Genomic DNA, 12,871 nt, shown 5'->3' with positions numbered 1-12,871 from the left:
AACTACCAGTCAAGTTAACAATTGATGCAAAATACCCCATAAAATCTCATGAAAAAGACTTCACCCCTGTGGTCCTAGTACTATCAAAGACCACCTTCCCTACAATATTTCAGATTCCATTCTTTCTCATATCTCAGTATCTTTGCTATTGCAGTTATCTAATGGATCACTCTTATCAGCCTATCAACATGGCCCAATATCTCCTATCTTTAAAATACCCTCCTATCAGGGGTACCTGGATGGCTCAGTTGGCTAAGTGGCCAACTTCAGCTCAGGTCATGATCTTGCCATCTGTAAGTTCAAGTTCTTCATCAGGCTCTGTGCTGACAGCTCAGAACCTGGAACCTGCTTTCCATTCTGTGTCCTCCTCTGTCTGCCCTTTCCCAGCTTACTCTCTGTCTCTGTCTGTCTGTCTGTCTGTCTCTCAAAAATAATACACATTGAAAACACTTTTAAAAAGGGGCGCCTGGGTGGCTTAGTCGGCTACGCGTCCGACTTTCGCTTAGGTCATGATCTCGCGGTTTGTGGGTTCGAGCCCCGCGTCTGGCTCTGTGCTGACTGCCAGCTCAGAGCCTGGAGCCTGTTTCAGAGTCTGTGTCTCCCTCTCTCTGACCCTCCCCTGCTCACGCTGTCTCTCTCACTCTCTCCTAGAAATAAATAAAAATATTTTAAAAAAAACACTTTTAAAAATATATTTTAAAAAAGTACCCTCCTATGAGCCCATGCCCCACTGTAGTTTCAGTCTGATCTCCTTCATATAAAATTTTTTTATCACTTAGCCAGTGTATTCTCCTCATCTTACACTCTCCCATTGTCCAAGACTAATCAGATCTGCATCTCTACCCACTCATGGTCACCCATAGCTTCCATGCTGCCAGGCTGCTTGTTAGCATCTCTGGTTTTTTCCTGCTTGACCCCTCAGCAGCATTCAACATAGTTGACTAACCTCATTCTTGTTCTTTTTTAAAATGTTTATTTATTCATTTATTTTGGAGAGAGAGAGAGAGAGAGAGAATATACACATATGCAGGGGAGGGGCAGAGAGAGAGAATCCCAAACAGGCTCCATGCTGTCAGTGCAGAGCCTTACATGGGGCTCAATCCCACAAACAATGAGATCATGACCAGAGCCAAAATCAAGAGCCGAGTGTTTAACCAACTGAGCCACCCAGACACCAGAAGTTAAACCTTTCTATGTCTCATTTTTCCTCATTTTTTAAATTGAAATCTAGTTGGACTCTTAGCCAACTCAGCCACCCAAGTGCCTCCAACCCTTTTCTCAAAACATTTTCCTTTTCTTTCATGTTTTCACATTTTCCTTGTTTTCATCTCTATCTCTTTCCCTTCTCTAAATGTCCAATTTACATTTCATTTCTCTTCTCACTATCACTGCATATGAATATATCAAACTATGTACTCAGTGTCTCCACTTGCTTGACTGACAGGCATTACAAAACAGAACTGCTGATTTCCAGTCTCAGTTCCAAATACGCTCTTCCCAGTTCTCCACACCTTAGGGAACTATCAATTCAGTGTTGGGGCCAAGGACTCAACGACACAAAATTAGTAAGTGACAGCACTGGGACTTGAACTAGGGTCTTTAGACTCCTTTCAACTTTCTTACGCATTTGTATACATTGTATATCTACTTATCAGTTTAGTCAAGGAAGAATGATCGTGATGAATAGAATAAACAAATTTGTGTTCTTCCCTAAGCTCTCTCACGAAGAGACATTCTTAGAGTCACTAAAGAATTTAAAAAAATTCTTCTCCACTGCTCAAATTCTGTTTCTTTAATCCTCGGGTCACCAGGGTAGCCTTGAGGTCTGATGGTATATTTCTATTGCTTAAAGACAAGGAGTTTTGTTATGGTGACATTTGTCTTTTCAAAAGCAAACTAATAGGACAGGAGAGGAGAATTAACTACTAATTGGGATACAACTACTTCTGAAGTGAGTCTCTCAGTGCCCTGAGGAGTCCTTTCAAGCAGAGAGAAATGTGGATGAGTTTTTCTTTCTTATTAATATTTTGACTTTTAATGCGGCCAGAGGTTTAGGAGGTTTAGGAGATAAATATGCTTTACAAATGTCTGAAATAAAATCTCTTGCAGTCTGACTAGTACATTTTTAGTTATCATGAAAGAGGGGGCCATTATTGCTAATGACTTATGAGGTACCAGCTTTCTGAAAAATTTACTTGGGAAAGCAATTTGCCCTAGAGTTGAATACATTTGGCAGAAGTGTATTTTTACATTTTTTTTCCTTATGTGAATATTTGGCTAAGTTCTTTGTGCAGCTCTCACCAGACCTCAATATTTACTAACTGCCACACAAAACTTTCTTGGTGAGAACTGGTGTTTTGGGTTCTTTCAAAACCTGTAGGTGGAAGAAGTGTTTTCAGAACATAGTAATGCTTAAGGATGAATTACGTGTCCTTCAGATAACAAGTATATTTTAGGAAAATATTGTTTTAGATTTTTTCCTAGGAAAACAATATTTTGTATTTTTATAATTTCTCCACAGAGGCTCTTGAAGCACTGTATAGCATAAACATGAAATCTTTATGGAGTGGCATAAATAAACTATCACTAATTCATGATTAGAAATTGTAAAATTCCTGGGGTGCCTAGGTGACTCAGCCAGTTCAGTGTCTAACTCTTGATCTCAGCTCAGGTCTTGATCTTGGGGTCCTGAGTTCTAGCCCCGTTTTGGGCATCATGCTGAGCATGGAGCCTACTTCAAAAACGTAAGTAAATAAGTTGGAAAATTCCAGATTCAGCATGGTTAAATAAGACTTCCCCCAGATTACCAAGCAATTTAGTGTACCTTGAATATGTTGAGTAAATAATGGTTATTTGCTACCTGTGACAAACTACAAGGATCATTTTTTAAATTTTTTTGAACTATACATTTTTTTTAGTAAGATGGTGGAGAATTATTTAACACCAGTATCAAGAACACAAAATCTCAGCTTACTTCTCACAGGCAGTTATAGTAGATCTACATATGTACTTGTTTTAGTCTCATGTATTCTTTAATAAGGTTACAACAATGTAATTTATATTTAAATTAAATTACCACCATCAGTCTTAGAACTGCATTGTCCAGAGAAAAGAACAAGAATAGGAGCCATTATTTAAAATATGCCTCCCTAGAGAGTATATGTTAACATATTGTAAAAATATCAGTTCTCTTCATTATTTCGATCTTTCCTCTAGCTTCCAAAGTTTCCTCAGTGCTAAAGTAGTTGTTTCTAAACCCAAAGGGGTTCTTATTTTCAATAACAAATTGATTAGCATAATCTTTTTGTTTATTCAATCATTTGAAACTTATTTTTGAACATCTGCGATGAGCCGGGTAATGCAGGATGATGATGGCACAGAGGGGCGCAATGACTGGATGGTGCTGAGTGCTCTGGGAGCACATAGAGTGGCTGCCTACCGGAGACTGAGGCTGGGGATCCGGGAGCCACTGTGCTATCACCTTACAGGCACTGCAGCAGAAGAACAATAGTGGCCAATGGTGAAAATAGCAGAATACCCAAGTTCTGTATTTTTAACAATGATTCAAAGCATTTTTTATTTCTCATTGCTCACTTAGAAAATGATTGATTATAATGCCTATGGTGCTCAGGACAGTTGGTGTCCATATGCTGAGGCCAGTATCCCCCAAGATGCCTCCAATTAGTTGCATGTACCAGGATCAGCAAATTGTTTTTCAAAGTAATAGTATGTTTATATAATAAATGGTGCTCATATACATCAAAACTAATTAGCACATCAACGTGATACTAGTTACGTATGATCAGCTCATTCATTGGTTTTGTGTTCATACTTTTGTTCTAGGGCTATTTTTAACATTATTTTCATGTAGTTACAGCCTCTAAAAAAGAACAGATAATAACCTACCATTAGCTTGAGAACAGATGTGTCAACTGGCAAACAACCTACTTGGGTTCTGATCATTGATTCGATGTGCATATTTTTTATATCCTGAAAATACTGAAAATTCCCAGAGGTAACTGTCATTTAAGAAGAGTGTTTAATAACCACTGGTGGACTTATTACTCTTCTGCATCACTTCATTAACTTAACACTATTTATAGGTTTATTAGTATTTTGAGAAGGTATAGACATTTACAATGCCTAATAGCCCTCAGAGTTTTATATGCGTAGAGTGTTGATAAATTTCCAATAAAGTTTGTCATCCTCCTAACAGAGAGTATACCCATTATTAACATATATTCAGGTTTTCCTGTTGTTATGCTAATAACTCTCTTTTGCTGGTTTTGGAAAGGGATTGAATTGGAAATTGTCAATAGCTGTAAAGAGAACAATGGTGGTTGTTCTGATCACTGTGAGCATGTACTTGGGGAGCCCCCCATTGTTCCTGTAACCATGGACACCAGCTTGATTCGGATGAGAAAATATGCATAGGTAATGTATGGTAAATGCCATCTTCAGAATTTGCCCTGGATTCATCTGGCCCTTTCATCTCTAATATACATTTGTGGCTGGAATATGAGCCACATTTGTCAAACTGCAAGGAGAAGTAAATTGAATTGTATCTCTGGCTACTGAATAAATGTAAAAGAAAGATTACTTGGCATAAGACATCATTATGTTTAGGTAGTCATTTTGAAGTTAAAAGAGATTTAAAACATTTTAACAAAATACATTGACTTAATAGTTTTATGTCAAGAAAATCCTGCAAGGCCTAGCTAACCATTTAATGTAATTTATGATTCAAACAACAAATACACCCTACTTTACCTCAAACAGAAACTAAACCATGTGTATTGATTTTCAACCTGGTGATGATTGGGATGCATGTTCAACTTTGATATGGCAAGTAGCTACATTCCAAAAGAAAACTTTAAAAGATATTCTTTGGAAATCCCAGCTCAAACCCATTCTTAATGAATAATTTTTCCAACATATTATTGGAACTTTTATCATATGGAAAAATAACAATAAACTCTACCCTAACCTTGTTCCATATGAAATGTTTAATCCAGAGCTTCTGAGAAAAGGGAATATCTACTAAAAATAGGAATAGTGAAGATCAAACTATATTACTATGAGCTTTGGTTCTGAAGGAACCTCTAAGTCCCTCAAGCAATTTGCCATTATTCAGGAATTATAATACCATATTTGCTTGTTCTCTTTTGGAATACTTTATATCACCTTTCTTAAAAATTATAATATGAATCTGAAAAAAAGCTTTGACCATTTCATACTACTCAGTGTGGTTAGAGACAAATTGAAGTATCATAAAAGAAGAGGTGAATTTCAGAGGTCAAAGTATTTGGGATTTTTTATTTTGACAATATAACGTGACAGAACGAACTTAAAGGGATTCTGAAGTATTCTGGCTTCATAAATTATTTAACCAAAACAACACCATTACACAGATTTCTTGATCCAACATTGCTTTCTGTATTTTTTCCAGTCTACAGTGGTTAACTTGAAGAAACCAATTACTTCCATTGTCAGTTTTTATGTAATGAAAAATACACTTATATTTTCCTACCTTGCTAACATTTTTATCTCTGGAAAATATAAAAGGCTCTCTCCTTTCCTCCCTCTTTCCCTCTCTTCCTTTTTTCTTTCTTTCCTCCCTTTCTTTTGTTCTACTGTCTTTCTCTTTTGACTGTTGGGTAAGAGAAAGGAATTTTGCTAAACCTCTGCAACTTACAATCTGGTGTCTTTCCTTATTCTTTGAAAAGTACAATTCAGGGAAGCTCTTATTTACAGCTAGAAAAAAAATAACATCTGCCAGGGTCAAAATGTGGAAAAGCACATATTTATGATATTTCAGCAGTCAGCATGAGGTTGTATTGTTTAAGCCTCAAGTTTCTTTCATTTTCCAACAATAAATAACACTCATTCCTTAAGTCCAAATATTCACTTGATTAGAGGCAATGATTTGTTTGGAGTATATGTATGCATACTTTACTTATTTGCCTGAGAACAGATTAAAGCCATGGATGCTTTATAAAAACATTCATGCATAAAGGAAACTAAATAATTTTTTAGCTTATTTTAAGATTAGCTTTTCAAAATATATTTGAATATACAAATAAATATGAAAGTCAGTCATCAAATCTGCAAACATTCAGTCTTACCTAACTGCAAATTTTATTAGGACTAAAACCTAGAGATGTGTTAATATAATTTGCAAGGTGACTATCCAAAATATTAGTGTCTGACAAGCAGTAAAGTTACTAATTTAATAATTGGTAATTGTTAGAAAATATTTTTTAATTTCTAACCTTTGAAGCTATATTCAGTGGTCATATATAGGGAACAAATACAGAAGCTCAAGTTCTTTTACGGTTTACTTTTTCTGTGATTTTTTAAAAATATTTTTTTTTATTTCTAGGGGATAGAGAGAGAGACAGCATGAGCAGGGGAGTGTCAGAGAGAGAGGGAGACACAGACTCTGAAATAGGCTCCAGGCTCTGAGCTGGCAGTCAGCACAGAGCCTGACGCGGGGCTCGAACCCACGAATCGCAAGATCATGACCTAAGCGAAAGTCGGACGCTTAACCGACTAAGCCACCCAGGCGCCTCTTCTGTGACTTTTTAAAGTCAGCTACATTTCCAGAGCAGAGCCCAATACGGGGCTCAAACTCATGACCTTGATATCAAGACCTGAATTGAGATTGAGAGTCAGATGCTCAATCAGCTGAGCCACCCAGGCACCCCTTATGGTTTACTTTGGATNTTTTTTTTTTTTTTTTTTTTTTTTTTTTTTTTTTTTTTTTTTTTTAATTAGGGCTCAATTTTATGTACAGGTGAATTTCTCTGTAACATTGCAACATTTGGCATATTGGCTTGTGTCAGAAAAAATAGAGATGAGGAAAATTAAAAAGGGAAAATAAGCAAGCAAAAATCTGACCAAATAAAATCAGAAAAAAAATCTAGAAATTTGGGAAATAGCTGATGCAAAAGTTGAAGAGACAGGGCATTTTAACAAAGGCTTATGAGGTAGAAAGGATGTTCAGGTGAGTTTCAGACTGAGGATATTACAGAGGAGACACACTAAAGATAGTCTCAGAGGAATGATAATTGAAGAAGAATCTGAAATGGATCATAATATGATAGTCAGATGGAGGAACTAATTTTCCAATTATGTGATGCAGTTGTGCTCTGTGCTAGTTGATAACAGGGAATCCTGAGACCTGTATGTTTAGAGGCTCTGGTGGTATCTGAGAAGATGTAAATCTTAAAATTAAAAAAAAAAAAAAAAACCTAAAGGATAATGTTTTAGATGAAATGAAACTGAGTTTTGTAAAAAGTTTTGGGGGGCACTTGCATGGCTCAGTCCCTTAAACACCTGGCTTGTGGTTTTGGCCAGGTCATGATCTCACGGTTCGTGGGATCAAGCGCCACATCAGGGTCTGGGCTGAGAGTGCAGAGCCTGCTTGGGATCCGCCCCCAATCATGCTCTTTATCTCTCTCTTCCTCTGTCTTTCTCTCTCAAGATAAATAAATAAACATTTAAGAAAATAAAAAAAGTTTTGGTCCCCTATATTCATGCTTTTTTAATCTAAAGGGCAAAGGAAGGTTTAATATAAAAAAGACAAAAATATCATCTAGAACTTTGTGAGCAGCACTGCTTGTGACATTTTGCAAGAGGAAGAATGTTTTGTGTCCAAATGACCCTCATCTAGATATTTTATGGTGACCCTTCACCTTGGCCTATTGATTGCATTTTTTTTCTTTCTTTTTTCTTATCTGCGTTTCTTACATTGGTACCCTTTCCAAGGTTAATTGAGACACTGACCTTTAATATCTATGACTGCTTGTGGAGTTATGGAACAATGAAATTCAGTAACGTCAACACTGAAGGCCACCCAACTTAACAGCTCAACAAACAGAGGGGGTCAAACTGAACCAAGGGCAGATAGCCAAAAATCCTGACCACACAATTCCCAACTGTGTAGCCTAAGGAAATAGTGGGTGAAGAGACTGTCACCACTACTCAGCTAATTATGTTAGAAATGATCACCTCAAAACTCATGCCAAATAGATTATTTTGTAGCTGAAATGTTTTGATTTGACATCTTTTGGTACATGTTTCTTTTCCTCAGGGCAATTATGTCTTAGGAAACAACACTCAAGATGGTAAAATTTTAGAATAATAGTGTTGAAGGAGACTTAAAGACCATGATTTAAGAACCTTTATTTGATAGGACATGCCAGAGTAATGGTGTTACCAATGGTGATAAAAACCCCCAGAACCCACTCATCCATCCAGTCAATGCATCATCAAAAACTCAAGCAAATTCTCTGAAATATTCTATACTTTAAAACATGAATATTTAAAATGATTTTCTGCCCTCTCTCTGAATTGCAGTTACCACTTCTCTTGCCTGTCACATGAATTCCTTTTGCTTGGGATGGCTCTTTCATCGTAAGTTCTGGAAGAACAAATACATTATGGAGGCTAAGACTACCTCCTCTTTGCAGCTATGAAATGTTCACTTAGTGGAATTTTTTGGCTCTTCTCAAGATATTGTTGTTGTTGTTGTTGTTGTTGTGTTGGTTGTTGTTGAATTTATCTGTTTATTCAGTCACATTGCTGTTTAAAGTGAGAAAATAGCAGATATCTCTTCTCCTGTGCTTATTAATGCATTTGGAGATTATTTACATGCTTTAAAAATAAGTAACAAGGAGAGGAGAAGCATGTAAGAAACAAACCCAAATGTGGGCCTCATTCTTTTTGTGTTAGTTTCTTTGATGTTTGTACTATGTAGTCTGAGAAACAGAAAATGATCAGTAAAACAGTTGTAACTTGGAAGAGAGGCTTATTGGCACTACTATAGGTTGGTTCAATTCCTGTCTCTTAAATAACAGAAATGTCCTTTTCCCCTTCAGACCTTGATGAATGTGAGAGTGGAGAAGCCTGCTGTGCCCAACTCTGCATCAACTATTTAGGAAGCTATGAATGCAGTTGTCAGGAAGGCTTTTGGATCACTTCTGATGGTTGTGGATGTGATGGTAAATTCTGAGATCGAACATGAAATCATTATGTGATGTGGCAATCAGTGCGGGATGAACATTTGAGGGTTAGAGGAGGAAAGGGAAGGTTTTGACACTAAATGGACTTGGATTTGTATGTGGTTCTGTCATTTACTGTTGTGTGAACCTGGGCGACCCTAACTGCTCTGAGCCTCAGATCCTCATCAGTAAAGTGAAGACAGTAACAGGATTAGTGGGTAAATGAAGTAAAGTAATAAATGTAAAGTGCCTAGAACAGTGATTGACATCATGAAGTCACTCTGCTAAAAGTAGCTATTATTAGTATAACATCCATTGGCCCATAATCCTTTTTATCTAATTTAATATACATAGGCAAGTGAGATATTCGGGGTGGCCATAGCACAAAGCCATAAGAATCACTCATGGCAAGCTTGACTGGAATTAAAGTTGGTTACTGAAAGTCATTTTAATTAAGAAAGTCAAAGCAAAAGGGTTGCCAGTTCGTGAGCCACAGTTCAGATATGTACCAGAATCTTTTACATATCTGATATTAATCTAGCTAATGCAAGCTTTCAGATGAGTCATTTTATAATCTTCTAATTTATTTGTTAAAACTGGTTCACTTATCTTCCAGATGATTTCTAGATGTCATCTATCTATCTATCTATCTATCTATGTATGTTCAAATATCATAGGAAAGTATGAATTTAGTGAGGAGGATTAATTCACCTTTTTATACTATTAAAAATGGCTCATGTAAGTCATTGGTATAATTTATTTCTTAAAGCTTATCTTAAAAAAGTGAAAGCTTTTTTCACTTATGATCATTATTACCATTATTTTGAGCCATAGTATTTAAATAGAAGCAAAGATTAGAGAACTGATAACTATTTCGATAATAGTAAAATTATGTGAGGTTTTAATGCCTTAGAGAGAATAGTGTTTCTTTGCTTGAAGAAACAACTTCCTACATTCTTTTGACAATGATAGGTATGTTTCTTCGTATGAGTAGCCAAACTCCTTAGCCTTGCAGTATAGATAACAGCAAAGAATATAAAACTATATCTATATATTCTAAACACGGTAGAGTATATTACCATTACCACATTCCATCCAATTAACAAGGCCAAAAAAAAGTTGAATTTCACGTACCATCTGCTTTTAAGTAGAGTGAGCCAAGAGATGATTGTATGGCGTGAATGTACATACTTGGGTACACACATCCAAATGGGAAAGGTATCCAAAATCTGAAGCAAAACTTAGAAACTCAGCTTTATAAATGAACTTTTAGTATCATAAACACTTTGACCAAAGTCTGGGCTCGGATGTGGACATATACCACTAGTAAGTCAAATGAGATCAAGGCCTGGGGTCCTTCCATCTCTGAAATTGTCCACGAGCCTTGTACAGAATTACACATGGAATAAATTCTTCACCATAGATACTGAATAATTCAAGAATGATGAACATTCTGCAGAGTGGTGCGCAGCCCGAGACCACTGAATTACTTTTAAGTTGCATATTCTTCATCTAAATCTTGTGATCAAGGTTTCAGGAAGAACTTGTCTATGTAGATGAACTACAGTAAGCTCAGAAATGAGTGGAAGAAAAATAATTGGCAGGGTATACTTGAGGAAGAGTTTGGGGGCTAAGCTTTCTATCTGGCCAAGCCTTGTTATTGGCTGATAAAGGTGACAAGGGAAACACAGTGATGCCCATGAGTTCATAATGTCTATCTTCTCTCTCAACACCTAAAAACATTGTTTAAATTTTCCTGGATGTGGTGAGTGTCTGGATGTCAGTAGAGTCTGTGACATTCTGCGTATTAACTCTGTGGGAACATGACTCTACCTGTGTAGAAGGCTCCAGAACTGGAAGTGATGGGAAAATTTGCATCTGTAAGTCACTGTGAAGAATTTTATTGTTTCTCTTCTAAACCACTTCTACCTTCGTCTTGTTCTTGGAGAGCAACAGAGATCACGTGTCCCTTAACTCAACCTGCCCTCCCCTTTCCCTCTTCACAGACTGAGCTCTTCCTTTCCCTTTTCTTAAGTCCCCTGTGGTTTCAACTTCATGCTTGCTGCTTCTCACCTGCATTTATAAAGACTTTTTGAAAGGGTCTTCTCAAATTGCTGCACCTTCCAGTCACCCCCTGCCTTGGCTGCCTGGTTCAAACTCTCTCATTTCTCTCATCAACCCTTGCTCAGTTTTTCCTTCTTTGAACCAGCATGTTGTATCCAGGCATTTTTCTGTGTGGCCTTAGCTTTAGATGATGACAAGCCAGAGGAAGAAGACGAGGAATTTTAAGCTTTAAGGTTTCCAGGCCTTCGATTCAAGAGCCCACCTCAACTGCTTCACGATGTTGCTAATGCTCTGCCTCCCGCCTATGCAGATGAAGATGAGGAGAGGAAACTCATATTCCAGGAGAATTGACTACTTTGCATGAAAATGGGTGAGTGATAGAGCTTAATTATACTCACCTCTTTGCTTTTAGGTAATTCCCATAAACTCTCTTATCTGCAATTTCATTATCAATATTTGGGCCTTTTAATATGATCTTCGCAAGAAAAGTGGGGTCAAAATTACATCTTCACTGCTTCCTATCAAATCTATGTCTTTTGTCCTTTTTTGCACAATAAAGGTTATTATTTAGGTGTGTCTAGGAGTGGGAATAAAGAGTGGGGGGGTGTGTGTTGAAGTGCAAGACACTGAAATGGAGCTGGAAGCTATCTTTAGATTAGCATAACGGGGGGAATGGTTGTACTGGGACCTTCTAGTCCTTGTAACTATTTCAGCTCCACTAGAAGTCACTATTACATAGTGGAAATTTACCTCAAATAGCCTTAAGATCTAGATTCTTTCTACATTTTAAAATGCCAAGAAACAATTGTTCATTATGCTCAAGTGGACCAAGAAAAATATCTTTAAAAATGCGAGCAGTTTCTCTTACACATCCACGCAACAGAACTGAAGCATCAAATCACTTCTGATCAAAATAAATTAGCATACCCTCTTTCAAGAGTAACAGTTTGCATCCAGTCTGCTGCCTCTTTTTTTCTTTTCTTTGTAAAACAGAACTGCTCTTTTTGTTCTCATTCTATTCGTGGTATTTTAATACTATCAAAGCTTGATGATTGCTTTAGAAAGAGTTGGGTAAAATGGCAGAGACACTTTTATGCCACGGTCAGTCATAATAATAATATCAATAAATGTGTCTGCATAAAAATGGAAATGTTTTGATGTTTCTTACATAAACTCCTGATACTTTGGCTACTCAAAGTCAGAAGAGAAATAGAATATAGACCTTGCTAAACCTGACAGATTTCCAATTAGAAAGTCTGAAAGACACCACCTAGAAACAGGAGCAAAACTTGAAATGGAACATTCCTTAAAACAACTGAAATCAAGTCTCTCCATTCTTATTCAAATTAAGGCAATTTCCCTGAGGAAGAGAATGGAAAATCACTTTATGTTACATTTACACAATAGATAACTACTCAGCCATTAAAGAAATAAACTAGCAGGACACCTGGGTGGCTCATTTGGCTAAGCATCTGTCTCTTGGTTTAGGTCCAGGTCATGAACTCATGATTTCTGAAGTTTGAGTCCCACATTGGATTGGGTTCTGTACTGACAGCACAGAGCCTACTTGGGATTCTCTCTCTGCCCCTCCCCTGCTCATGCTGTCTCTGTCTTTCTCAGAAACAAGTAAATAAACTTAAAAATATCTGAAAAAAAAACAACATATAAAAAACAAACTAGCATACACACAATATGGGTGAGTTTCATAAACATTCTACTGAGCAAAAGAAGCTTGTTTTCAAAGAGTACATACTTTATATAAAGTTCATTTATATGAAGCTCAAAAATAAGAAAAAGTAATC

The 12,871-nt window shown here is 36.8% G+C and overlaps 1 pseudogene; it reads left to right on the top strand.

Annotated features, from left to right (window-relative positions):
* LOC120238272 overlaps positions 1–11,375 on the top strand; it is an 82,302-nt pseudogene extending 70,927 nt beyond the window's left edge.
* The last annotated feature ends 1,496 nt before the right edge of the window (positions 11,376–12,871 follow it).

This window comes from Hyaena hyaena, unplaced genomic scaffold (assembly GCF_003009895.1).
Source record: "Hyaena hyaena isolate Hyena2069 unplaced genomic scaffold, ASM300989v1 scaffold_200, whole genome shotgun sequence".
Lineage (NCBI taxonomy): Eukaryota > Metazoa > Chordata > Mammalia > Carnivora > Hyaenidae > Hyaena > Hyaena hyaena.
The sequence above is the reverse complement of the archived record's forward strand: the minus strand, read 5'-3'. Positions and strand labels throughout refer to the sequence as shown.